Source organism: Moschus berezovskii, chromosome 21 (genome assembly GCF_049115385.1).
Source record: "Moschus berezovskii isolate FMDL1 chromosome 21, NW_MosBer_1.0, whole genome shotgun sequence".
Taxonomy (NCBI): Eukaryota; Metazoa; Chordata; class Mammalia; order Artiodactyla; family Moschidae; genus Moschus; species Moschus berezovskii.
The window spans coordinates 62,365,444-62,391,291 of record NC_142480.1 but is presented as its reverse complement, the minus strand read 5'-3'; the positions used below and the strand labels follow the sequence as shown (position 1 = coordinate 62,391,291).

At 50.0% G+C, this 25,848-nt stretch overlaps 1 protein-coding gene and 1 long non-coding RNA gene across 3 annotated transcripts in view; one reads left to right on the top strand and one right to left on the bottom strand.

Annotated features, from left to right (window-relative positions):
* Nucleotides 1–25,848, top strand: part of IGF1R (insulin like growth factor 1 receptor) — a 311,619-nt gene that overhangs the window by 151,452 nt on the left and 134,319 nt on the right. The window lies entirely within an intron of this gene.
* On the bottom strand, nucleotides 14,491–19,025 carry LOC148774581 (uncharacterized). The gene is made up of 3 exons (XR_016035670.1): nucleotides 18,899–19,025; nucleotides 18,511–18,692; nucleotides 14,491–14,627 (listed from the first exon to the last, which is right to left on the bottom strand). It is a non-coding gene; the product is annotated as an uncharacterized LOC148774581 (long non-coding RNA).

The window sequence follows — 25,848 nt, the reverse complement described above, 5'->3', positions numbered from 1 at the left end:
ATATTACCGTATTGATTTTTTCCCCCCTCCTGGAAAGCTCCAGGCCTGTCTGTTCTATACCAGTACAAAGGCTGGCCTGTTCCCCAGGGGCACTACACGAGACCCTCTGGGGTCTGTGCACTATTAGATGTTACCGTCTGTGAAGTTGCTCCAAATTCTCTTGCACTTGATCATAAAATTCCATTCCAATTTTATATGAAGTTTCGTTGTCAAAAAGAATAAACGATTGCTCAATAGATCCAGTTGTCAGTTGCTGACAGATGTGAAAATTCACAAACAGCAAAAAAAAAAAAGAGAAAAAAAGTCTCCCTTTTAGGAAAGGAACATAAGTGCTTTTCAAAAACCTTGTATTGTCAATAAGTGACTCTGTTTTAAAAGCATTTTCAAACATTTGTAATGAAAATGGAGGCCTTCTAATGTTTCCGAGCTTAGGGAGGGCCAGCTTGCCTGCAATCAGATGCTCCTGTCACTGTTATCACTGTAGTAATAGGGCTTAGTTCTGCCCTTTAAGTCATGGATTCAGATTACTCTTGGTCTTAGCAGTAGCCACAGTATGTTTCGCTATAAAGAGACTGCGTCCCAACACTTCTCTATACTAAAACACAAGCCTGTTAAAGTGCCAGTTCAGGTGTTTTTCTTTTGACACAAATATTAGTGAATATATCTTATTGTCCCTTGCTAAATATTTATAGCTCAGAATGTATACTCTGGTGTATATAATATTTTATGAAAGAAACATCATTTCCTCAAATTTCTTCCACCATGTTGACATCAATCTGTAATTTATATTCAGAGATCTGTACGAAAAATTCTCTGTGAAGACCCTTTTATTTCAATGAAGATAAAACTCTATTCAAAGAGGGAACACCCTTGACTCTTTGTGACCCTTAAAGGTAGAATGTTCTGAAATATATGTATTTATCCCTTTGCTTAGATTTTAATAGCTTCACTTTTGAAAAAAGGCTGAAAGCAGGGGTGACTTTTGGGGTACAGCTTTAGTTTCTGCACTGTAACACAAGGTGCACAGTGGAGAGCTGACTTGATCTCTCTGGGTATGTGATGGCCATGACAAGCGTCCTGTGCGTGCCCTTCCAGAAGGGAAAGGCTGTTGTGAAAACACCATCTCTTCTGACTTCAGCTCCGTGACTGAAAGACATTGTTCAACAGCTGTGGGTTTATAAGATGTTGCACACGGAGTAGTTTCCTTGGCTTCTTTAAAAAAAAAAAAAAAGAAACCAGTCTAGCCTTCCACAGTTTGGGATTCAGGGCCATAGTTCTGGGCTTTATGAGACTGCTCTCGGAGGTGCTCCTCGGTAAATGGGGGTTTCATGCCAGGTGTCAGACGGTCTTGCGTGAGTGTGGAAGGGTGTAGAGGGTCCGGCCTGCAGGCAAGCGCAGTGTGTGTGAGAAGCAAGCAAGCGGGCAGGGCTGGAGGGGGAGGCGGGGTTTCCCGGCAGCTCTGTTAGCAGCTGAGTGGCTCTCTAGGATGTCACTGTGTCTATTCACGAAATGGACTTGAGAATCAGCAAACAGGTCGTCTCTACATAAGTGGCATCCTGGTCTGTCTGTGCAAAGTTCTGCTTCCTGAGATCCTCTGAGGCACTTTTGGGCACAACTGCTCTGCCAGTGTTTGCTGTCATTTGGTTGTAGTCGTGGGCCTCAAAACGGGAGCATTTCAGAGCTCTTCCTCTGCAGTAGTTTGGGAAACGCTTGCAGTACCACATGGCCGTGCTTCACTGCGAGCTCAACTGAAAAATGTGCCTGGTGTCTCCCTGAAGCAAGACTCGCTCGCCTCTTGACTCTGGTCATTTGAGGCCTGAGTGTTCAACCTTGCTGTGTGGACGTCAGCACTGTGTAATCTGTGACCTTCTCTGCTCTCTTCCAAGCTATGGCCTGATTGTTTATACCTTAGTGTTGCTATCAGTTCAGACCACGAGTCATGAATCTTTCCCTGACCTTAACCTCACTGTGGGTTGGCTTAAGGAAGTAATCTGGATCGGCTGATGTATAAGCACTAAATTATGTAAAAATTAATAACATTTTAGCCCTCAGCTCCTTAACTAAAGCAGTGGGAAAAGAATTGAATGTTTTATAGCAGTTGTAAATTATCTAGGAAATAGCTAAAAGGTAAGTTTTTATTTAACTGACATTTTAAAAACTGGAATGAAAGAAGGTGGAAAGCAAAGAGTCCTTAGGAAGGCTCACTTTAACCTGGATGCGATGTTATTTTAACTTTGCCCTCTAGGCTTGGTTAAATAGTCATGTATTTTATGTCTTTAAAAACTTATCCACATGTATTAGTAAGTTAAAAATTTAACAACACACAATTATGTTAGAATTATTATGTTTCTTGAAGAAATGATCTAACTTTAAAGAGCATATTTTACAAATGCTATCTCCTGAGAACCACTGCTTCTGGATGGAACATGCCAAATATCTGGGGTTCGCCCCGTTGTGTTGGTCATGCTTTCTTCCCAGTAAGTTGAAACACCTATTTAAATTATCTTTTGCAAACAAACTCACCGGGTCACCGCTGAGGTTTGTAGTGTACCTTTTGGATATCTGAAATGCTGGCGATACTGAAGGACCGTGCTTCTCTGCTCAGCGTCTCTTTCTCCTGGATGGACTGTGCTCCGGCGTGTAGCCCAGTGGGTGGTGCGGGGCGGTGAGCAGCCCTCGGGCAGGAGGAGGTGTCAGCAGGACACCTGTGCGACGGGGGCTGGGTGTTGTGTTGGGCAGTGTGCTGGCTGGTTTGTAGTGGACTTTCCTGTGCCCCCTGGGAAGGTGGGGGTGGAGGAGAGGTAAAGATGCCTGGGAGTGGGGGTGCGGGGGGCTGTTTGGGACCTGTTGTAAAAGCCCACCCCGCCCTCAGTTCTGGATTAACTCGTGAGATCGAGAGGGTCCCCAGCCATGTAGCAGAAATAAGAGCTTGGTGCAGAGCATTTCGTGTCTGCAGCTGAGCTTCTGGCCTGTGCCTGGGGGTCCTTCCTGAGCTGAGAATCGCACAGGGAGCCACTGCTGCATGGTCCTTCTGTTTACATTCCTAGGGGAGCAGTTTTGTCCGGCAAAGAGCATCACTTCTCAGATGTCTCGGAACCCCGGGTCCACAGTCTGAGCTTCTCAGTTCTTTTGACTAGTAATTGATGATTTTAACCTGGTTTCTCCGCTTCCTATTTTCTAATATATGATTTAACTGAATAATGACGTCTTTTGGGTCCTTTCTCTCTGCATCTCCCGCAGCCCCACCTCACTTGACAAGGGCAGGAATCTGATCTTGCTTTTCTTCCCGATTCTCCCAGGCACCTAGACGGGGACCCCGTCACCACAGCTGTGGTCAGTGTTTGCCGAGTGCGCGTTCACACTGGGTTTGTTTGAACTCTCTCGCTCACGGATCCTGTCAGAATCCTGAGAGCGCGTCTCACTCTCGAGGCCCGGGGTCTCGGGGGAATCAAGCCTGATGCCACCTCGTGTGCGGGGCGCTGGTGCTGGAGCGGGTCCCCCATGTCCTCTGCGGCGCTTCCCCGCCGCGCATGCGCGGGCCCGCGGAGGCGCGTGTCGTGGTCCCGGGTTCCCCGCCGCGCATGCGCGGGCCCTCGGAGGCGCGTGTCGTGGTCCCGGGTTCCCCGCCGCACATGCGCGGGCCCGCGGAGGCGCGTGCCGTGGTCCCGGCTTTGCCGCCATCACGACAGCAGCGCCGTTCAGCACCTGCAGCCTGATGGTCTTGTCAGGAGGGTCGCCCAGTGTTCCCGCTGAGCAGCGGTGAGTGCCTCGGAGGCCAGGGGGCTGGGCGCTGGGGTCCAGGCGCTGGTTTCTAAGCTCGTCTCCGGGCGGCCGTGATGACCACTCTGAACCCTGCTCAGGGGGAAGGGGAGCTGACGCCTGGTGTTTGGACAGGCCGTGCCGTGTAGGATCCTTGGCCGTGTGTGGAGCTGCTCATTTGTGGTGACAGATGTTGAGCTGTTATTTAGTAACTTAGGTTTGTTTTCCTTTGCGCACAAATAAGCTCCAGCTCTTGAGTGCTTCTGCCAGCGACCGGAGCCCATCAGCATGGAGGTGCCTGCAGGCGACGGGGATATTGCATTGGACCTTCAGAGAGTGCGGTGCGGGGAAGGACAGGCCCTTCTGTCCCGTTCCCAGATTTGCCTTGTAGAAAACTGTCGGCGTGCACGCCACCATCCTTCACAAACCCTGCCCAGTGCTCGGGTGCACTGCTTTGGCCCTGGGGGCCCAGGGATGAGTAGATGCCCGCTGGGATGGGACCATTCTAGTGGCACAGATAGATTACAGTCAAGCTATCACATTAGACAGCGATGTGCGCTGTGAGCAGGAGCAGATGAGTAACTCTGTGTGTAGGGTGGGCTCAGGGGGTTGGTATCGGGCTTTCAGAGGAGGGGATGTTTGCTCTGAGAGCCTGAGTCAGCCAGGAGGAGATGCTGGGAGGAGATGCTGGGACGCGATGGCACGGGACCCAGGGCGGGAAGCTCCCAAGGAGGGGATGATCTTGGGGGTATGTGCGTGGCGGGGCAGGGCTGTTTACTCGCCCGATGCTCTCTGGGCAGCTGATCGGTGTCAGGCGCTGTTCTCAGGAGTAGAGCCAGGAGCTGTGAGCGGCTGCCTTTGTGGAGCATTTGTTAAAGCAGGGCAGGCTGGGGGCTGTGCCGGGCCGGGCGCTGTTTTCCATAGAGTGCTCAGAGGGGGTCTCCAGGGAGACGGCATTTGGGCAGAGATGTAAAGGAAGGGGCCCAGGAAAGCCAGGAGGCTGGAGGGCCAGGGGCCATGGCGAGGACCTTGGCTTTGCCTGGGGCAGGTGATGGCGGGGTTCTGAGCAGAGGGGCAACTCTAGCTTCTGAGTTCACTGTGGACCCTAGGGCCCAGACAGAAGCAGAGAGGCCAGCAGGAGCAGGCACGTGCCCTGACCAGGGGCAGAGGGTGTGCACTGAGACGGGGATGCGGGTGGGGACTGTTGCAAGAAGCAGTCAGCATCCCACAGGGCCAGCGGGACTGGCAGGTGCATATGGGATGCTTATGGGGTGGCAGAGAAGGAAGGAGAGACAGGCCACGGGGCTGGAGCCCGTGAGTGAGGGGCGGAGAACTGGCCCAGGCAGATCACCACACGGGGAAGAACAAAAGAAAGGGTTGTGTTCTGTGTGCTGGAAAGTCAGCCGAGAATTTAGACAGGAGGGTGAGCTTAGCAACAGCAACTAGCTTTTATTGAGCACTTATCGCGTACCAGGTCTTACGACTACCCTACGAGTCAGCCCCATTGTTATGCCCATTCTACAGATGAGGATGCCGAAGGGCAGAGAGCTTAGCCATCTTACTCTGTACCACACATTTAGTTTGGATCAAGCTTGACTAGATGGTTGGATGGCATCAGCGACCCAATGGACATGAGTTTGGGTAGATTCTGGGAGTAGGTGATGGACAGGGAGGTCTGGCGTGCTGCAGTCCATGGGGTCGCAAAGAATCAGACACGACTGAGCAGCTGAACTGAACTAAAGCTTGATTAAATGATGTGCACCCTGCTGCTGCTAAGTCACTTCAGTCGTGTCCGACTCTGTGTGACCCCATAGATGGCAGCCGACCAGGCTCCCCCGTCCCTGGGATTCTCCAGGCAAGAACAGTGGAGTGGGTTGTCATTTCCTTCTCCAATGTGTGAAAGTGAAAGTGAAGTCTCTCAGTCGTGTCCGACTCTTAGCAACCCCACGGACTGCAGCCTACCAGGCTCCTCCATCCATGGGATTTTCTAGGCAAGAGTACTGGAGTGGCTTGCCATTGCCTTCTCCGGAGATATGCACCCTGCTGCTGCTGCTAAGTCACCTCAGTCGTGTCCGGGAAGTTGCCATGTCTTTGGGTAACTATACCCACACCCAAGGACTGAAGAAACATTTTACTGATCAGTAGTTGTTTAGGAGTGGGGCCAGAGACAGTTAAGGTATTAAAACCTCCCTAAATCTGTGTCCATTATGTGTGACTCATACACCTCCTCCTTCCATGGGCCCCTCGAGAATGATCGTCAGTACCTTCCCCTTACCTGTAAAGCCACAGAGAACCACAGGCCTGTAGGTTTCTATGTGGGAACTCTCACATGATGGTCAGAAGGTCTGAGATGAGTTTTTAAAAAAAGGTGGTGGATTCCAGGCAGCAGCCACTAAGGTAATCTCTCTATCAAGGCTGATGTAATTTCTGTAAGGCTTGTTTATTTTACTCTCAGTTTGTTATCTTGACATTGCTGCCTTTGAGGAGGTTACAGAATTATTGTGATTTAATTACAGACCAGGTATTTCACAAGATTCATTTGCTATCTCCACGTTATTTTCTCATTTCTTTGGCTGTCAGTCCCTGGGTGAAGGTGGGAAGGGAGGCCTTTGGTGTGGGGAGAGAACGTGGTAGAAATGGATGCTCTGTGCAGGAGGGCACTGGGGGCGTCTGTCCAGTCTGGGCAGGGGGCCTGGCAGGGAGCGGGCAGGGACAAAGCCGCCTGGGTCCCAGCCTTGATGAGCACGGCCGGATGATAGAGGGGTGTTAAAGTTAGGATTCTCTGAAAGTGTAACAGACTCCCCTGCACCCCTTGTCATCTGAGAGTTTTGAAACCCTGCTTCTGTTTTTTGCAAGAGCACAGAGGGGACTAGTTAATAGCGCTGACCATCTTGTCTCTGGGGCGAATTTATGTCTCAATTTACTGGAAGACGCTCCGGTCTTAGGGCAACAAGAATGATTTTATCCCTGTCTCCCCTTGCCGCATTCTGCTCCTATTTAATTCTTGCATTAAAACCATTCCTGCTAAATTAGAACATGCTTTTGTGTTCGGGCCTTGTTTTGAAGAAGGGTTTTGAGTCTAAAGAAAATGGATGGCCTCTCATCTATCATGGTGATTTCTGACTTTCCTAAGGGAAGGTGAGTTTGAGCGAGTCTTGTTCCTTTGCAGGAAGGAGGTGGGCCTGGGAGAAGCTGTGCTGAGAGGGGAGGCGTGGAACAGGGCTCGACGTGGGGGGACTCCCGCCTGAATGCGGCATAGCCATCCTCGTTCTCTTTAGAAATGTAAAAAGTAGTATTAAGAATTAAAGTTGTGCATAACCTCCTAGAGATTCCTGCCCTGGCTGTGAAAAGTTCAAGTATGGTGCTATCAAGCTAAAAGTGGACAGTTTAAAAACTCCACCTCTTCTGGAAGTTTGTTGCCACCTCCACCCCAGTTTGGCAGTCTTTAAGATAAACTGGCAGCCCCCATTTTGCCAATAAGGAAGAACCTTTGATTTTGATTTTTTGTGATTATTTTTTAAATAGCAGGGAGGTGAGAGAGTTGGTGAGTGACTCAGCAGACGGGGAATTTCTTTAATACCACCAAGTGGGCCTCTGATCTGGCTTCCCTGGTGGCTAAGCTGGTAAAGAACCCGCCTGCAATGCAGGAGACGCTGGTTTGATTCCTGGGGTTGGGAAGATGCCCTGGAGAGGGGCATGGCTTCAGCCCTGCTCCCCCGAGCCGCTCTGCAGAGGCCTTCTGCCGACCCGAGTGGACCTGGAGCTGGCGAGGAGTGGCACAGGATCCCCAGAGGGCAGGCCCCCGGGGCTGGAGGCCGCGGGGCTCGCTCGCTCTCTCTCAGTTGTCGTCCCTCTGTCTTGGAAAATGCAGACGCAGACCCAGTGCCGGCTCCGCAGCTGCTGAGGCAGAGCCGGCTTTTTATGAATGAGGCCCGGGCGGGGGAGGAGAGGGCTTGTGTTACGGCAGTCGGTTGGGTAATGCATTTCATTCATGCCCAGCCATCTAGCCCCGGCTGTATTTTAAAGGATATTGTTCTTTTTTTGTCAATTCAGATCAGGTGTTTCTCCCCCCACCGCATGCGACCGTCCATAAAGTAGAACACTGAGCGTGGTGTGTGCATTCATTGTTTAAAATTTTCTCTTCAGTGTCTGCTCCTTTAGTTGGAGGCAATGGTAAGGGAGGTGAATTGGCAAAGGGAAGGGAGGGCTCTGTCACCCCTGGGGGCCTTGGTTACGTCTCTGTCCCTGAGCCACCCCACGGAGGCAGGCAGGGTTCCTGCGCCCGCTGGAGAGGGGGTGCTGATCTGGGCACCTGCTGCCTGGGGTCTGCCTGTCCCCCTGGCCCAGCCCACTCTGCTGCTCCCAGTGGGCAGCTCGTTATTTGCGGCCCTTGAAGCCTTATTGTTGTGGCCACCGTTTGGCGTGTATTGGATACTGTGACAATGCAGGCCCCCCTCCCTGCCCCCGCTTCCCACTGGGAGCGGAGCCCAGAGGGCAGGCATTTTCCCTGCGGAAACGACTCCAGAGACCGGCGGCGGGGTTACAGTGCCCCCCGGCCCTGGCAGAGGGCCGCTGTCCTCGGACAGGGCCTTAGGCCTGGATCAGGCTAGTCTCCCTGACCGTCCTGTGTGCAGAGAGCAAACCCCAGACTGACTGGCCATCCACACCACCCTCAAAATGATTTTCCAAATCAGAAGTGCCAGCTGGGTGCTGTTGGGCCTGTTTGGGGGAAGAGAATTGCTCTGAGGCTTCACGGCTCTGTATATGGAGAGTGACTGCTGTAAAGTCATGCTGCCATAGAGGGTGAGCATGCCCTCCACCAGTGTGGACGCTGAGAACAGAGGTATGAGGCTGGTTTTTGGCCCCAGCTTTTAAATAGGGCCCTGCCCTCCCCTTTACTAGCGGCAGCCAGATGCTTTAAGACACCTGACACCTGAAGTCACAAACTCTGCAGATGTTCTGGGTGCCTCTCTCTAGCTCTCCGTGTTTTGATGTTGTATAAACGGAATCGGCAGTAACCCTAAAGTCCCCTGCCCAGCGTCCGTGTTTAGGCTTCCCGTCCCCTTGCATTTGCCAGCTCACTTCCTTTCTGCTCTCCCTCTGCTGGTGGTGTGGACGGGCCAGTCGGCCTGGGCTTTGCTCTCTGTGCGCGGGGTGGTCAGCGCAGACAGTGCGTTGTCACATAGCTTGCAGTTCACACGACACTTTCTGGTGGCCCTGATTTCTCTCCTGTGTGGGTATGTTGTGTCCCATCACCATGGGGACGGCCCCGCCCCAGCCTTGAACGCCACACCTGGGCTGTTTTAGGCATGGGTGATACGGGTTGGGTTTTTGTTTTGGTTTGGTTTTTACCCTGAAAGCAAAGTCTTTCACAGTAGTTATACCAAAGGAAGGGATGAGCAGGAATGCATTGAGGACTTGATAGAAATAGCTAGTCTTGGGTCCTAATTGTGCAGTCTCTCTTTTTGGCCAGCAGCCAACATGATGTCACCTTGTCCGCGTTGTGAGGATCTGAACTAAAGGCCCGCTGCTTAGCCAGCCCTGGGCACAGTGATGGCTTCGGCTTTGAAGTTCAGCGGGGTTCCTGATTAGAAAAAAGTCAGAGCCAACCCAGGGTGTGCCTGGCAGGTTCTAAGATGACATTCAGAGTGTTACGGCTGACAGTGGGAAGTCACTTAAGCCCACAGGCTAGGCCTTGGAGGACTTCAGGAAGGAGAAGGGATGGGGAAGGACTCCTGTAACAATGAAAAGAAGGAACAGGAGAGGACTGCTGTAGGAGAGGGAGCACAGTGTTTCCAAAGCTGGTGCTTCCTTATTTAGGAGATTGAGGTATTGTAGTGGGTGACTGTGCCACTGGTGATAAAACCATTTTAGTTGAGGGAGTGCTCCCTGGAGGACCCAGGGGTTAAGTGTCAGCAGAGGCAGGGGCTGTAGCCTCTTCTTTCTGAAAGATGAATAGAAGATGGAAGAGGGGAGATAAAGCAGGACTGAGGAATGTTTGGGGTTTGGTTTTGTTTGGCTTACAGGTGGAAGATTTCACCAGTGAGGTCAAGAGAGCTAAGACCATCAAATTCAGGAAGTATCTCAGAGATATTTTGCCCAACAGCATCTTCGGGAGCAAAGGCTTTGAACTTGGCTCCTTGAAAGACAGTGTGCGCAAATTCACATTGAAAGAATGCGTCCCATTGTGGCCACAGTCACATGCGAGTAGACATCTGTATGCCCTGTGTTTGTCTGGCCTCATTGAAACATTAACTTTTTGCTTGGGTTGATTTCCCAAGTAATTAAAGCTCACTTTTCAGCTGCTAAGTCACTTCAGTCGTGTCCGACTCTGTGTGACCCCACAGACGGAAGCCCAACCAGGCTCCCCCGTCCCTGGGATTCTCCAGGCAAGAACACTGGAGTGGGTTGCCATTTCCTTCTCCAATGTGTGAAAATGAAAAGTGAAAGTGAAGTCGCTCAGTCGTGTCCGACTCTTAGCGACCCCACGGACTGCAGCCTACCAGGCTCCTCCATCCATGGGATTTTCTAGGCAAGAGTACTGGAGTGGCTTGCCATTGCCTTCTCCGTACTTTTCAGAGTGCACAGTATTTACAATTTTGTTTTAATTGTTGATGGACAGCACTTTGCTTTCTTTAAAACAGATCATTTTTATGGCAACCCATGGCACTATTGTGAAACCTGGTGCTTCAGAATCTGTTGCTTGTGGGGCTCTGATTTTTCCTTAAATGGTCTTGGACATCTATACATGTGTCTATTTTATGCCTTTGATGCATTCTCCTGTATGCTGGGATTGCTAATTCTGACTATATCTAACTATATCTCTTGCGAAAGTAGATAACTGTGAGTTTTTATAAATGATTTTTCATGAGCTCAGAGGACTTTTGCGATTGCTTTTATGTTGGCGTCAGGTTGCACGTGTTTCATGGTTGAGACACTGTAATAGAATTCTGTCCATCCGATCCATCGAGTGTTAAATGCATTCTCATAAAATACATACTTGACCATGAACTCCAGATGGGAAAGATGTCTTTTTAATGATTTTAGATTTTGAGTCATTGCTATTTATACTGTTATCTTTTTCTTTCTTGTGTTCATGGTCTTCAGCAAATCAGGAATTTTTGGTTCATTTATCTTATAATTTTTGTTACACATAGTTCCTTGCATTTTCTCAGACAGGAATTGTGCTGCTTAAAATGAAAAGTAAATGTAATGTGTCACGTTCTATTGGTAATTGTTTGTTTCCACTTTAGGCTGACACTGAACTAATGATGTTTTAATTGTACCTGGCTCGAAACACAATGAAAACGCGGTTTCCTACTGTTGCTACTTCTTTTTTTCCCCCTTAAGCTGGATTCAGTAACTTGGAGGTAATTAAAAATGTACAGATCTCAGAAATGCACTTATGTTCATGGTTGTGGGCTCACCAAGTAGTGCTCATGTATAATAGCTGGATGGGAGGCAAGAACACAGGTGATGAGTAGCCTGTTTTATGTACTTATTACGTTACTATTTATTTAGAGGAATGAAAAAGTCTTCCTCGGTAGTTCCAGAATGCTGTGAAATGTCTCTTTGAGGTATTATCGTGCCATTTTTGCTGGGTCTCTTCTGAATGTTGCTATGTATTGCCAGTATTCCAAGGACCGGTTTGGGACTAAGACAAAAGATTTAGGGGGCAGAAGGGAAGAAGTAAACACATGCCTTTTTGTCTTAAAAGCAGGGTAGTAGTTGACTTGTTGATTGAGCTTGGAGACTGTGGAGGAGGAAGCGCTCCCGCAGGGTAAGTGCTGTGGGGGGGACCCTGAAGGAGAGGGTGTGGGGTGGGGGGCTGAGCACACATAGCAAGAGTGTGATCGGGACTCAAGTTGGGAGGGGGAGTGCTGAGAGCCTCAGAACTGCTCAGAAGACACTCGCTAATCTGCTTGTTAGAAGATACACTGAACTGGAGAGGATAAACAAAAACGGGAGATTGTTGCGGATAAGAAATCCAGGATAATCACCCGCCAGAGTGTGAAAGCATCGCCATGTTCAAGGACATTTTTCTTTTGGGGTGGTTTTGTAGTTAAGATTTGCATTTAGATGCGTGATTTCAAATCCTGAGGGATTAGTGGCGTATTTAAGGTACAGGGGAATCTCATAGAGGAGCAGGTTAAATTTCATGTGGAGATGCACCTGTTTAAACTTTCTGCTGCCGGAGTTGGCAGGCAAGTGAAAAATTAAAAGAAATTTGGATAGGTCTTGTACCCCAACCCCTTGAAAGGCCGACTTTCACTTCGGGTGGAGTGTTTCTCTTTCTTCACAGAGCCTAGTGTCCTTGGGGATTGTTTTCCCTGTGTGCGCTCTGACCCTGTGTTTGGGCAGAGCAACACGACCAGACTTCCCAGAGGCAGGCTGCATTGTCCTGTGCTTTGATGCTCGTCCTCTGCAGAAGGTCTCGGTCTGTGTATATGGGGGGTGTGGGGGTGAGAGAGAGAGAGATTGATATAGGGCACTGTGCCTTTGCCACCCTCACCTCCAGCACCCCTGCAGCGCAGCCGTCTTGTCTCTCTCAGTTTCCCTGTAAGTGCTGACCTGTAATAACTTCAGGAAGAAGGATTTCTTTTGCTTGGCTTGCTTAACTAAATAAACTTTTAACCATGGCCCTTAAAAGAACCTCTGAAATCCTAAAGTAGCTCTAAGTTATGACCATAAATTATTTTTTTCTTAGCTAACATAAAGGACTTAACTATCCTTGTCTTCCTGGCTGGTGGGCTTTACGACCAAAATTGTTTCTAATAGTTGTGCTCGCTGTTAGGGAAGACAGACGTATCTTTGGTCCTTTGAGCTAGGAAAGCACTGGCCATGTGTTTCCTGTGGCCCTTCTGGAGGGTAAATACTGGACCGAATTTGTTAGGGGCCCGGCCTGGGGGCAGGCTCAGACTTGTGTCTGTGAGGGGCAGGAGTCCGCGTGGACCCACACACGTCCGCATCCAGCCTCTGGTTCCTTATCTGTTTCCAGTTTCTGTGAGAGTCTGAATCTTTCCTGAGCTTTTGGTTGGCTCGTTAGGAGCACTAGGGAGGCCGGGTCAGCACAGTGACTGCGCGGAGGCCCAGGGTTGGCCCGGTGCTTGGCAGCCTACTCCCCGCCTCCCTGGCTCCCTGCCAGCTGTTCAGGGAGCACTGCAGTTTCTGGGGGCACTCCAAGGAGGCCCCCCTGTGGCTGTCACTCTCAGATAGGCCACGAGCACCCTGGCACAAAACGCAGCCTCTCCCCCGACCCCTGTCCTTGTCCTTCTCTCATATTTGGGAAGTTGGGGCTCCCTGGCGAGAAAATGGGAGGGGGTGCTGGAGGAGGAGCTGGGAGCACATGAATCACGCCTGTCAGAGGTGTGCAGGTCCCTCAGACGGGAGGAGGGAAGCTGCAATGCCTTGTCTGCCCGCTGAGCCCGCTTGAGGAGGCTCAGCTCCGTGTGCTGCGCCAGCACCGTGTGCCACACAGATTCCGTGAGTCTTGCAGGCTCCGTGTGTCACGCGGTGCTGTGTGCCATGCAGATTCCGTGTGTCTCTCTGGCTCCGTGTGCCATGCCGGTGCTGTGTGCCATGCAGATTCTGTGTGTCTCTCTGGCTCCGTGTGCCACGCCGGTGCTGAGTGCCATGCAGACTCCGTGTGTCTCTCTGGCTCCGTGTGCCACGCCGGCGCCGTGAGGCCGGCATAGACCCAACCCTTCTTGCAGTGCCTCTGCTGGTGTCTCCCAGCTAAAAGTTCTGCCCCTCCCTTCCCTTCCTTTTTTTCTTCATAAGAGTTAAACTAAAATTTAAAAAAAAAATTCTGATTGAATAATAGGAACCTCTCTCTATAACTGGCGTGTGTAGGAATAAATATTAACACCTTCCAGTAGGTGTTACCATAGGGATTCTTTCATGATGCTTTTTCAGCTTTGAGGGAGGAAAAGCCAAGGATATGTCTTGCACTGGTCTTCCTCGTGGACATGTGCTGAAAACCAGGAGCCGTCCTGTGGCTGGAAAGGCCCATTATCTGGTCTTAGTAAGAGATAGCCGAGGGTGTGTGTTCACGATTACCAGGCCTCTGCACAATATTGACATGAGTGTGTGAGGGCACAGCTGACTCTAAACCAGAGGTGATAGTATCACTCAAGCTGAAAGTTCCGTAAGATCTGAAGGGGTGTGGTCTGCGGGCCCTGAAGTCAGAGCTGCCCCGCTCAGCCCAGGCCCACTCAGGTCGTCCCCCTGCTCCACAGCTGTGTCCACTGTAGCACGGTGGAATTTTATAGATTCAAATAAGCCAGAGGTAGTTTCACATTTTTAACAGCTGCAAACATGCTAATCATAAAGCTTAGATTTTCCCAAGTAAGGTGCTGAAATCAGGCTACATCGTGGGTGTCTTAACAGGAACCACATTGTGAGATGGGCCTTCTCTTTGCCTGCCTGAACCATGTACCACTCGGCAGCTTTCTGGAGACTCTCCTTGTGCAGCATTGTCCAAGAAATGAATTCCTTGGTGCTATCGGAGGCACTTTGTGTGGAGCTTGTTAGAGTTAGATTCCCAGCATGGTGTCGGATGTGGTGTACTCTTGGGCCATCCTGGCTCTGGCACAGGTGCCTCTGTTTCCCCCCCTGTAAGACGGCACGGACGGGGTGCCCCCTCGGGGGTTTGTGAGGGCTAAGGAAGCCAGTGCCTGTGAGGACCTCAGTGGAGCCCCATCCATGGGAGCGCCAGCTGTTGCCACTTCTGTCAGCATCATCGGTCGCTAATGCATGCGCTGTCCCTGGTCTTTTTTTTTTCCTTTCTTTCAGCAGTAGGATTTTTGTCAATATAAAGAAAGTCTCTATGTTTCACGCAGTGTACGTTCAGAGGAAACAACAGCACGCTGTATGAAAATAGTATTTGTGAATTTAGTCAGAATTTCTGAGCCACAAGTTTTCCTGTAGATACTGTCTTATAGTTGGAAAATGCTCTTAAGAGCACTTCCAATGAACATTCCTTTTTGACGGCTGAGGTATCACTTTTGTGTGGGAAAGAAGCTGTGACCCAAAGATACTAAGCATGTGTTGTTCAGGACAGGCGTGTGACACTCTGGCGTGGGGCAGGGTGATGCTGGGAATCCCCGTGAGGAGCATGGATCAACCCAAGGGAAAGTAGCATTTGTTGGTGTAAGAGCTCTTAACATTGTAAAGAATTTTAAAGTAATAGTAAGGTATTGGGATGTCAGTTAGCACCAAATTAGATAACTACAACTAACATAGCGTTTCATTAACTCTGAAACCTGAAGTTGAAAGATTTCCGTTTTCCTCATCAATATGTTTCTCTCCCTCAAAAATGTTTCCGGCTGTGGAATAAACGACGAGGAATTGTTTTACTTTGAGTTTTAATGCTGCCAGTGCAGCAGCTTTGCATGGAAAGAGTTGTGGCTCTAGGAATGATTGTTCAGACTCCTGGGGACTACTGTGTGTACCGGAGTCGCCAGCAACACGTGGGAACTTAAAAGGCGGATCCGTCCGCTGAGGATGCTGATCGGCCCTCACAGGGTTTGGTGCTGGAGTCAGGATGGTGACCCTGACATGACCTTCACCTTAAGTCTGTGCGGGGGTCGGGCAGGTGTGGGCTTGAGAGGTTTCTATCAGACAACTGAAATCAGGGGCTTTTAAGATGCACACCTATCCGGAGCATGCCAGGCCATGTAGGTGCTAGGTGAGGAGGCTGTAGGGTTGCTGTGGTGTGGATAGTGGAAATTGGAGCAGGATACGAGTCCCAGGGTTCTGGCTCAGTTTGACCTTTGACCTTCCACAAGGTCGGGACGCTGACTCTCCAAGGCATGCCCTGGGCTGGAGTTGGCCTTGGGCAGCACTGAGATTCAGGCCTTGGCCATTGGCCCTTCAGGGTGCTGGGAGGCTTACAGACCTCCTGTTGTAAATTTGGATTAGCCTTTCCCAAGAGCAACTGAGATTGCACTCCACCAGCTCAGGGTCAGGAGCTGGAAGGGCTGGCTTATCCTCTGGTAGACCCGAGAGAGCAGCCATCAGTGTGAGCTCTGTGCCTCCCAAGTCCTGCTGGCTCCAGAGGCTTGCATGCGCCAAGGCCCAGGGCATCGGGCACGCTGCCTGCCTGCCAGACGAGAGACGTGAACCCCCGTGGTGAACTTGGGCTCTTTCTTCTTCATTTTCCCTTTGTTCTGTGTTTTGTAACTCTGCTGCGTGGACACGCAATTGTAAACCCTGAGCATGTAGTTGCAGAGTTGCTGGATCCAACCCCAGGGAAGGCTCAGTTGCATTTTGAGGAATGCTTAAAAAAAAATGTGGGTCAGTTCCATTTTCCCATGTTAAGAAGTGACTAAGGGCCCTGGCCTGACCGCGAGGCATGTCAACACAGTCCTCGGGGAGTGCCTGCAGTGGACACGAGTGCTTTGGAGAGAAGTGGTTCCAGTGGGTTTCCCACCCTCCGTCTTGGTTGCTGAGATTGTGTTCCCTGTGTTGGGTTTGTTCATGCAGTGAGGACCCACCTCCCCTGCCGGGGGGGTCTTCCCCCACCGTGGGGTCTAGGCGGGAGAAGGACCCGGACTTCCGGGACTGACACGGAGCTTGGTGTGAGCTCCTTCAGAGAGCTCCACTCTGAGGGGGGCCCACACAGGTCCTCACTTTGCGGATTTGGGTTGAACTAAGGAAAGAGTAGTTAGGGGAGATCACGAAAGTCGTGTTTATGGTTTGAGTGAAGGCCCGCCTTGGGAGATGGGCCCAGGGTACCAAACCTTATGGTGGAAGGTGTAGGGGGCAGGGGCGGTTTCTCCCTTGCGCCTCAGAGTAGCCTGACCAGCTCCCTGCCCTCTGCTTTCTTGTGGTCAGCGGCTGTGTTGTTTGCTTAGTATCTGCAGTATATTAACCCACCGCATGAGAGCCTAACCATTGTCAAATTACTGCATAGGGAAGCTAGTACTGACATGCTTTAGATGAGACTCCCTGCCTCACCCTTGGAGTAACACTGTGCCATTTCAAGGTGAAAAGTTAAAATGTCTTTTTTTAGTCTTTTAGAATAAGTTAACGTTGAGAACGGCAATACTTATCAAGTGTTTTTGTATGTGTATGTCCACCCCTTTATAGCATATTTATAAGTGAGCAACTCTCTTGTAAACCAAAGATTCCAAATGATTTTCTCAACTTTGAGTCAAGGTTTGGCAAACTAGAACCCACGCGGCCAAATCTAGCCCTCTGTACCTGTTTTTGTAAATAAGTTTTCTTGGACCACAGTCATACTCCTTTGCTCACCTCCGCAGCTGCTTTCTTGCTATGATGGCCGTTGCCAAGTAGTTGCCACACAAGCAGCACGGGTTTCAAGTCTCTTTTCAGAAAAAATTTGCTGAACATCAGTGTATTTGGTAGAGGAAGAACTAATCTTTCCCTGAACACCTCCGTGTCCAAGAACCTCATCATCTAACGAGGCAACTTATTTCATTTTCAGACAACATAGGAGTGCAAGAAGAGTCTTCCTTTTTAGAAACAGACAAAGCCCTACTTCCTTATAACTTGGTTCCTTTTATTGGTTCTGTTTGTGTCTTATGAGCCATAAAACATAAGTCAAATATCCCTTCAAAATAATGTACCATCTGAATATTTCCTTCTCCAGGTTAAACATTTCTTGTTCCTTTACCTGTTCTTTACTCCAGAGTTTTTAGTCTCCCTTTGATAAATTCTAGTTTAACAACCCTCTGAGCCATGTCCCTGAGAATTAAAATAACGTCTTTGATGGTCACAGCCAGCAGAAATCAGACCCAGACTGTTGACTAGCCTTGGTTTGGATGCCGTGGCCGCTGGGATGCAGCTGAAGTCTGTTACTTTCTTGGTGCTCGTTGACATGGGTCAGCAAAGCACCTTGGACTCTCTGCTCCTTTCGGCTGTTAGCGCGTCACCAGTGATGATACTTGGTGGTGGTCCACATTGATGGTATTTTTTTTAAAGCTTTTTAAACCTTGTTGTATAACATTTGGACCCCCTTTCCAACGTGACCTTTTTATATCCAGTTTTATCTAACTTACTTGCCCCTGCTGTCAACTTTATCTTTGAGTTTCATACACACGTTGTCCAGGCCTCTCCCTGAGGCCTTGTCCTTGGGCTCACCAGTGGCTCATCCCCTTGGGCTTGACTCCAGGCAAGCTGCCTTCACAAGGATCATGAAATGTACTGTTGTTGGCAAGGGACCATCAGCCCATTATCGTCAGTCCATGGACCCACTTCCTTTCTTTTATGCTGTTTCTAATCTTCAGCTGAAAAGCAGTGGTTTAAGTGACTTTGCTGGCCGTTCTGGTGAATTAGGAGTTCCTCTTCAGATGTCCTCATCATCTTCTTTGACTTGAACGAGGGTTCCTACCCGGGGCCTTGGAAGTTTTGACTTAACTGACGTATGCTACCCGGCAGGCTGCAGTCCATGGACTCACAAGAGTCGGACGTGACTTAGCGACCAAACCACCGCCGCCGCCTTTCTGTGATACTCATGCCTTTCTGTGCTCTGTGGTTCTGCTGCTTTAATGTATCGAGGTCTTGCTGACCCTGGAGAGACCGCCCCTCCCAGAACCAGCCAGTACCTTGCACAGTAGGTGAGCACTCCTTTCACGCGTGAGCTAAGCAGCCCAGGCCTCAGCCTCCACCTCCTGTCTGGGGCTCTCACACTCAGCCCGTTCTCACCCTGTACCAGACAAGTAGACTCAGCCCTGCCCTGAGAGCCCTCTCCAGTATTCAGCTCCGGCTGACCCTCAGCCTGCTTACCTGCCTCGCCCACGCCTTCCTGCAGACGCCACCATGAAAGCTCGCGGTCATGCTCCCGCCTGCCGCCTGGGGACTTCCCCGTGGGGCTCTGAGCCGCAGGATGTAACACTCCTCTTGAGAACCGGGGCCACCGACTGCCTTTTCAGGGGCAGTCGTCTCCTGATCGGCTGGTCTCACCATACCTGAGGAACAAGAAATACACCACTGTGAAACGCGTTGAGATTGCCCTATGCTGGGAAACAGAAGAAAACGAGGGCAGTTTCCTCGATGCAGAGTGGGCCCGTCGGTTTCTTATGTCTGCTCTCTGAGACTTGACAGAAGGTGGGAGGCGCCTGGGTCCTGAGAATTTCCTCCTCTGCTGAATTAGGTTGGAGATAACCCCACCCACCTTCATCATTATGACTCAGTGTGTTGAAAATCACCATGAGTTTTGAAAACCTAGTTCCGTCCAGTGGGAAAAGGCCCGTAACAGACTCTGGTCTGCCGTCGTAGTTGAGACTTTGTACTTGAAATGCTGCAGCCCAGGCAAATGTGAAGGCGTCTCTCCAGTGTTTTGTCAGTCGTGAGATAAGTGAAGTCAGCGTGATGCTGAATAAATCGGAGTCTGCTGCTTGAGCCTCATAACAAATGAAGCACATGATTGTGGACTGCTCGCCTCACTAGGTCCTGTCGAGAAACCAAGATTAAACTTTAAAATACATTTTAGTGTAAGTTACTGGCATGAATGATAAAATCCCCTCGGAAGAGCACTTTACCGTGCAGCTGAAGGCCCTTCTGCCCTGATGCTGCATTGATTGCTGTAGCTTTATATGGTTTGTTTACATGGTTTGAAAAAAAAAAGCAACAATAATGTATAAGCTCTCCAGATGGCTTTCAGAGGCTTTATTAGTATGTTGGCAAATTGGAACTCCATTTCATCTAAATTGGGAGACTGAAAGAGGTGAGTAGGAGAAAGACCATTAAAATAGGAGAAGAAATCTTTGTGTCAAATGTCACTGGCTCAGATTGGAAGAGTGGCCATTCTGAATTACTAGTAATAGAAAGACGATTTTCAAAATTCCTTAGTGGAAATACGCTGAGGACTTTCCTGGTGGCTCAGTCAGTAAAGAATCCTCCTGCTTTGTAGGAAACCCAGATTTGATCCCTGGGTTGGGAAGCTTCTTTGGAGAAGGAAATGGCAACCCTCTCTAGTATTCTTGCCTGGAGAACCCCGTGGACAGAGGAGCCTGGGGGGTTCCAGTCCATGGGGTTGCAGGAGTCAACTTAGCGACTGAACCACCCCCGCCACAGTGGACATACTCCAGCTGGTAAATAAGGCCTTCTGGCTGAGGGGCTTCCTTGTGCCCGTGGGGAAAATCAAACTTAAATTCTGAAAGGGAATCATAATGCTCTATGTTTCTAAACACAAGTCAAGCAGCATTTATAAAGTAATGAGTTTGGTTCTTTAGTTCACTGTTTCCTAACCAGGAAGAGTATTAATAATTAGCAGAAAAATATAGGTCCTCACTGAAATTCTGTTTAATTCTGAAGGAGTATGAAGTTTTGAGACATAAAAACAGAACTATTTTGAAACTTTCAGCTTATTACAATTTAAAATCATGGGTGACATTTCATAGAAAGCTTACAAGTAATCCCCTGCATAAAATCGCATAGTTGGCATTTTAGAGCAGATGGTGAAAGGAGAGCTTCCTCGGCGATGTCAGATGCAGAGGAAAGCCTGGGAACAGTGGGCATTGTCCTGAATGGGCACTGCCCCCTTTCCAGCCTCTTCCTTTCCTGAAGGAATCGCTGCGGTGGAGTTGCTGAATAAATGAGGAAGGGGCATCGTACCCACCCTTCTGCAGCGGAGAGAGGCCAGCCCATGAAAGCAGGCCTTTGTGTGCGCTGGGCTGGGCCCCTGCAAACAGTGCACAATCCGGGTATTGTTTGTTTTGGGAAAGCTACGGCATCCTATTGCAATTATTTATGGAAGAAAAGATGTGATGTTTTTGGAAGGGGTTGGGTGTGGGGGGGAGGGAGGCTCACCTCTTGGGCCATCTACTCCCGCTCTCTCAGTGGGTCTAGAGAATGGTCGGTGGCCCTGGTGTTGGGGTGTGTTTGGGGGCAGTGATGGTCACAGCATCCCTGGCTTTGATCTGAGGGTTGAGAGAGGGCTTCGCCTTCCCCAGGTGAGGCTGCTGGGAGGCAGCTGTGTCCCCGGGGCCGCCAGTCCCTCTGACCTTTCCGTGCTTTCCTGCGCTGCTGGCCACACTGCCCGCCCTGGCTGAGGCCCTCACTCGGCGTTGGTGGGAGTGAGCACATGTCTGCCGCATCCCCGCGCCCTCGGCGTGCATCCTGCAGCCGGCCGCCCCCCTCCTGCCCGTGCGTGGGGGTGTCGCGTGAGCCCCCCGCCCACATTCCCAGTCCTCTCCGACCGGACTTTGTGCCCGGACAGTTACAGCCCTCGTGCCTGAGCGCACTTCATCTCCCCTGAAACATCCGCCTCTCCCTACTTTGCCTCAGCACGCCCGTCTCCCCCTGAGGCTTCCCGGGTGGCCCTCGTCAGGGTCTGACATCCGCTTTCCCTGACCGTCTGTGACGCGAGCGCCTTGCCCTCCTCGGGGTTCTCCCTGAAATTCCCAAGCTGACGAGTGCCTTGCCCACACCTGGTCGTCAGGCCTGTGTGTGACTGTCTCACTGTCCTTTTTCCATTACAGAATCCCCACCCCTCATTCTGCGTGTGGGTGCAGGCTCCCTTTTCGAGGGCTTCCCTGGTGGCTCAGATGGTAAAGAATCTGCTGCGATGTGGGAGACCCAGGTTCAGTCCCTGGGTCAGGAAGATCCCCTGGAGGAGGGAATGGCAACCCTCTCCAGTATTCTTGCCTGAAGAATTCTGTGGACAGAGGAGCCTGGTGGGCTGCAGCCCGTGGGGTCACAGAGCATCAGACAGGACTGAGCTACTGACACTGCTCCTCCGACTCCCTTTTCAAAGACCCAGTAGTTTGGAAGCACCTGGGCGTCTAGAGTGTGGTAGAAAGAATGGACAGCGATCCCAGCCGGCGGGTCTCTCCGGGCCGCCCAGCCTCCACGACTTGCCTTGGGTTTCTGGGGCAGCTGAAGGCTGGGTCCTTGGGAAGCTGCCTGTGAGCCTTACTCATGTGACACATGGACCCCTCCTCGGTCCATGGGTGTGGAGAGGAGACACTGGGGACTCACTCTGTGCCTCCTGAGGCCTTTTTTCCCCAGCTCTGTGCTTCAACGTGACATTGAGATCCAGTGTTCCCCAGAGTGAACTGACACGGGTAGCTACTCACTGCAGATACTGCCGTTAATTATTCTCTCCTGTCCCCTTCCACCCCCAGAGGACCCTGAGATCGGCACAAACATGATGACCTTCTTGGGAGGTGGGAGTGGGCCGGGCTCAGAAAATGGCTGGAAATGCTCAGTTGTTTCTGTTTGAAACCTGCAAAGGCGGATTCATCCGTGTGTTCATTAAAATGATACTTAGCACCTGTGCTGTGTCCTGTCCTTGGGTAGCTGTGAAGGAGATGGAATAGGTTTCTCCTGGGATGGGGTGAGGAGACGGACGATAAGCAGAATAATAACCTAGAGATGACTCCCCAAGAAAAACGTAAGAAGTGGGGCGCTGTGCTCGAAGGGCAGGCATGCTGGGGCGGGTAGGTGTGTGACTGGGAAGGTGGTGGTGCTGTTAGGCTGGGGAGTCAGGGAAGCCTCGCTGAGAAGGGTTGCCGGGGGTCAGCCACGAGAAATTAAGGGGGCAAAGCAAGAACAAAAGGCTGTGAAGCAGATACAGACCGACGACCAGGCTGGACCTTGGCAGAGGCGGGGAATGGTGTGTGAATTAGCTCGGGCTGTGACACCAGGACACCAGAGCCGAGGTGGCTTCCCCTAGAGACATTTGCTGTTCACACTTGGGAAGCTGGAAGACTGAGATGGGGTGCCAGAGCACTGTGGGGTCCGGGGGCATCTCTTCTGGCGTGTAGATGGCTGCCTCCGCTGTGTTTGCACGTGGCGGGGGAGAGCAGCTGTCTCCCAGGAGGACGCTAGTCCTTTTGTATCAGGCCTCCACCCTGATGATCTCGTTCAACCCTAATTACCTTCTTAAAGGCCGACCATCCAGTACAGCCACACAGGGCTGTTAGGGCATCGCCATAGCGGTTTAGTGGTGGGAGGGTGTGTTGGGACACGCACGTGTAAGCGAGGCCATAGCTCTTGAGTTCTGAGGTAGGCTGAACCAGAGCAGGTGGAGCCTGTAGGCTGTGGCAGGAGTGACAGCTTCCGTGACATCAGCGGGGAGCCAGTGATGGGCTGGAAACAGACACGCTCGGATGTATGTGTTATAACAGTGTGCTCGCTGGTGTGTGGAGAAGGGGCCAGGGCCAGGGGGAGGGCGGTCAGAGTGGGACCAGGGGCACTGGTGAGGAAGCTGCTGGGAGAGCCTAGTGGAGACAGACCGGGGGCGTGGACCAGAGTTGGCTGTCAACCTGGGGATGAGTGACAGCTGGGCTCAGGTAAGTCTTGCCCGGGGGGTGGTCCTGTGCATTGTTGGGGGTTCCGCAGCACCCCTGGTCTATGCTTACTAGATACAGTGCTCCTCCCTATGAGCGTTTGCAAATGGGCTGGGAACAGGTTGGTTGGGGCAAAATGGTCTCCTGATCACCTTGGGATCAGAGTGATCGAGTCTGATAGAGGGTTGATCTAGGAATATCTGGGGATTTTTCAAATGTATAGAATATGAAGAATGGAGGGAGAAGGAGCGTTAAAGCCAAGAGAGACTTCTTGGCTTGGACAGAACGGGGATGGAAGTGTTGGTTCCTGAGCTGGATGGGCAGTGGGGAGGAGCAGGTCTGAGATGCGTGCAGAAGGAGCCGCAGCTCTGTCTTGGATTTGCAGAGTCTGAAATGTCTCTTAGACATCCTGGAGAAGAGCTAACAGAGAGCCAAATATCGGAGTCTGGGGCTCAGCACACAGAGATGAAGAGAAGCATTGAATGGGTAAAAAAAAAAAAAAAAAAGATTAAATCATCTAAAAATAATAAACCCATTACATGTAAACATGTTTTTGTGGTGGGGGAACCTTAACCCTTCCATCAGTGTAGTGAGTAGGGAGGCAGTGTGCTTCCAGATCTCTTTGATGTGTGGCGTAAGTGAATTCAGCTGGGCCCCAGCATCTGTTCCCACGTTCAGTCTGCTGTCAGTATCACACGCTGGAGAAGTCCGCTATGCACTCCTGAGACAGTGCGAGTGAAAAAGGCGAGTGATGTCTCTGCGGCATTCTGAAGACTGGTTGATCTCATAGCCCCTGCTCCTCCACATCCCCAACCCGGACACAAGGGCTGCAGAGCCCCCAGGGTCCACTGACCACACCTTGAGAGCCACCATCCAGAGATTCAGCGCCCTGACTTTTATGCTGTTTAGCGTGTGGCCAGGGCTCCTCATCACTCCCTCTCCACAGATAGTGAGTTCTGTACCCCAAGCTGACATTTCAGTCTGGCCCTGTCTGCCTAGGGGCTTGCTGAAGCCATTTCCATATATGTATAAATGTAGCTTTACTCTTTGCTCATCAAAAGACACATACATGTGGGTACCTTCATATCACAGAAATAGCTTCATATTCTAAACAGCAGAACACATTCCAAGGATATGAAGAAAAGTTTTCATTATATAAATGATAACTGAGTTACTTGGATAGTGAAAGAGTCATTTTTTTTAAGCAACACAATTAAAATAATTATATTTAGAGGAAATATTTCTAAAGAATATTTTCAATTGCTTGCATTGAAGAGAATATAACAAACATAATCTTACTTTTCTCAGTACACAAGGTCATCACTGTGAAAGTAGCTTCATTTTCTGATGAGATAATAAAGTGATGTTCCCAGGTGGGCAGAGCAGCTGTTTTCATCTGCGGCAGTTGAGACCCCTTTAAAGGTAAAAGATATTCACTGCCCCTCGATGTCATTATACATTACTCTGCTATAAAGATACTTAAATACTACAACCATTAGGGATAAATGTCTTATGATTCTGGATCTTTTTTATAACTATAAATTAAATGTACACATTAAACGCAGATGAGACTCTAAAATGCAAACCCAGACATCAATTTAGTGACATGCTGATACTTTGCTAAGACTGAACTTGCTTTCAAACGTGAATAAACAACTGGCGTCAAAGGTGTGAGTGCCTTTGAGTTGTGGAAGCTTCTCTTTGGTATTTCAGTTGGCTGTGTCTCCAGGTATGGAAGAGCCTCAGTTCACACAGAACACTGTGACATAATATGGTCTTCAGATGGGTGTATAAACTTGTGTTTGTTTATTAAACGCACCTTTGTGCTTCCTCTTGGTGTGCGTGCAACAGCTGGAATAACAGTTGGCTTCCGGTGTGTTTTGGATGTAAATGCGGATGCTAAAATAACAGCATTGAACTCTAAGAGGGTTAAAGTAGATGAACTCAAAGTTAGAAAGGTAGATCACATGCAGAATGGGAACAAACAAAGTGAAAATTATAAAGGGGAGCTCTCAAGACCGCAGGAGCGTGCTTCAGAAGTTTTGATGTGTGAAACACTGCACTGAGCTGAATGGCCTGTGCGTGCCAGGGTTTTGAGATCTTGTGTTGGCTTTTTTGTATCGGCTGCTTGTGATCTAATGTGGGCTTGGAACTTAAATATTTAATCATGCTAAAAGTACATGCAAGCTAATGTTCAGTAACCATGAAATCAGATAAGTAAAACAGAATTGTGAATACATAGTCACCATGGCCTCTTCTTTGCTAGATTTTGGGTTTGTAAGGGAGGTGACTTCCCAGCTAATTGAGTTGTAGGTTAGGGAGGTATGAGATGTGGATTGTACTCTAAGATGCCTCAAATATTTTGGCTCCTAGTATGACTTCTTTTCCACAGATGATGAAGCCAAGGCAGAGAAATGAGATGTAGTTCTGTGACCTTCGTGAAAGCAGTGCTGCTGGTTTATTCGCGGAACTCAGCCTCAAACTGCTAAATTTGCTTTTGATATCTTCAAGGAGCTTTAAGAATAGGATGCCTGGGCCAACAGGCCAAGATTTGAAGTATCACAGGGTGGAAGGGAATTAATTACTGGCCCAGCACGTGGAGAGATGTGTTCTCACACACACACGTTTACATTCATTGTGGCTTCTGTACCCCAGCTCCAGGCCAACTCGCTTTCCTTCTCCTCCACAGGCAGTCGTGAGCGTACAAGGGATATAAAGTGCTGAAAACATTTGCAGAGTATGTTGCAAATATGAACTACTCTATAAGTGATAACTAAGAATTGACAGGCAAGTCTGGGCAGAGCAGATCTGTACAATCACATGGAAAGAG